We start from the raw sequence: 2,225 nt of genomic DNA, 5'->3' as shown, positions 1-2,225 counted from the left end.
GGGTCTCCTGTGCAGTCCAGAGGGCGGGATGTCACCGCATCTGCCGGGTCTCCTGTGCAGTCCAGAGGGCGGGACGTTACCGCATCTGCCGGCCGGTTTCCGCGCATGGAAGCCGTGGCTCTTCGGAAGGTGGTGACCGACTCTGGACTCAGGGATGCCCCCAGAGATTTGCTCAGACGGCTTCAGGCTTCATCTAACTCCGTTCCTCCAAGATCCGATCTGGGGGACTCCAAGGAGAAAACAGGTCTTGGCGAGACGGGCAAGGAGGAGGGGCGGGGGGTGAGCCCGTCCGGGCTGAGCTGAGCCCCTGCCCCCTCCGCAGCGCCATCTTTCTTGGGTCCTCGCTTCACCTCTGCGCTTGGAGCGCCGCGTGGCTTAGCTCCGTAGAGGTAGAACTTACTGTCCGATCGTCGCCGAGCATGTGCCCGGGACGGTCCAGCATTTCCCCATCCGGTCCAGCCAGAGTCTCGTCCTCCATAAAGCGTGGCATCGGGCTCATTTTTATTTTCTCTCTGTTAATTTTTTTAGGTCCTTTTCTGTTGGTGGAACACGTCTGTGCACCCCGTGGCATGTCTGTCTGCCTTTGGTGGGTCCGGGCTTAAAATGTCCCCATTCAGGCAGGCGGGCGGACCAAGCCCCATTCGCTCTCCTCTCTCATTTTCACAGCCAGGGGAGGGCGCGCAGCGCTGGGCAGGCGTCAGGGAGCGAGGTGGGGGTGAGGGGTGCAAGGATGGGCTGAGGGATGTGGTGGGAAGGGGGGAAGTGATGCTGGGGGGGCTTTGCTGATGAGACCCCGTGGAGAGTGCTGAGTGGGGGACGGGCGCAGGGACAGTCTTCGGGGCATCTGGCGTCCTCACCAGCCTGGTGATGGCATTGTGTTTAGGATGCCAGAGCCTGTGCCCTTGTGTTCCTTTATACCTTCCCGCAGCCCCTCAGCGCCCCCTCCCCGCCAAAAAGAAGGTCAGTGGCGTGGGCGTGAGGATGTAGCTTGTGAAGGAAATGAGACGGAGGGGAAAGGAAGGAAAGGCAGGGATCTGAGGTTGGTGGACCGAGCTTGGTGGCACTGAGCCCCCCTGCCCCATCAAGGGGTGGAACAGCCGAGATGCCCGACGGGGATGGGGAGTGACGTCAGAGCCAGATCTCTGGGGGGAAATGTCCCAGATGGCAGAAGTTTCAGCAACGAACAGAATCCCCTGCTCTGCTCTTTGCTGGCATAGAAACATCTAGAACAGAAAGGATCCACTATGGTAGATTCAGGTTGACTTGTCGTCTGAGAGGTTTCTACTGAGAAGCAAGAGCAGCTGGCACGTGTGTACCCTTGCGCCCGGGCCCCCAGGGGTGACCAGGCGGGGAGGGGGTGCGGGCAGCGGCTTGTGGAAATCTGCCCCCCACCACCTTTTTGGCCAACACTGTCTAGACTGTCAACCTTTGACCTCCCTGCCCCTGCGGTGTCTGAACCCAGAAGCTCCCTTCGGGGATAGCACAAAGCCCCATTCTTCCCCGTGGCCCCAGCCTCTACCCTCTGGAAGCTCTTGCGATGCCGAGGCCACGTGGGCCGCGGATGGTGGTCACAGAGGCAGAGGCAGGGTAACTGCCAGGTCGCCCTGTGTAGCCACGAATCTCACGGCATCCACGGACAAGAGGGGGCAGAAAAGGGCTTTGTTTTTATATCCCAGATACAATTTCTCTTCCCCGGGCACAAGTGCCTCCTGAGGGCCCAGGACTGCCAGCTAGGAGGGGAAACATCTCTGTTTCTGCAGCGAGGGAGGCAGATTGAGGGCTGCTAGGGTTCCACTTAGACCCTCGTGCCCAACACCCACGTCTGGAAAGGTAATTCCTGGGTGGATCCCAAACACACTTGCCAAGAGGCTCTGTCCCCTGGTTTTGGGGACAGTTGTCACAAGCTGAGTGTCAGGGTCTCCCAGGCCTTGGAGAGACCCGGCCCAGCTGCAAACTGTTCCTCCATCCCCCAAATCCTTTTCTCCTCCCCCCTGTCTCCCTGGAGCCCCCTCCAATTGCCCAGAGACCCACCGAAGTGCCTGCCTCTCCGATACTCCCGGCGCACAAAGGAGGGGGCCAGGAATCGACCACTGGGAGGTGGCCATGGCTCCTGACTACCCAGGCCTGGGCCACCCCAGCCACTTGCAGGGTGCAATCTGGGGCCCAGGGGCTTTTGTGTCCTGATACTTTGTCTTAAGGAAATCCCCCAGGAGCCAGTTTCGAAT

The sequence above is a fragment of the Propithecus coquereli genome, unplaced genomic scaffold (assembly GCF_000956105.1).
Source record: "Propithecus coquereli isolate 6110/MARCELLA unplaced genomic scaffold, Pcoq_1.0 Scaffold438, whole genome shotgun sequence".
Taxonomy (NCBI): Eukaryota; Metazoa; Chordata; class Mammalia; order Primates; family Indriidae; genus Propithecus; species Propithecus coquereli.
The sequence above is the reverse complement of the archived record's forward strand: the minus strand, read 5'-3'. Positions refer to the sequence as shown.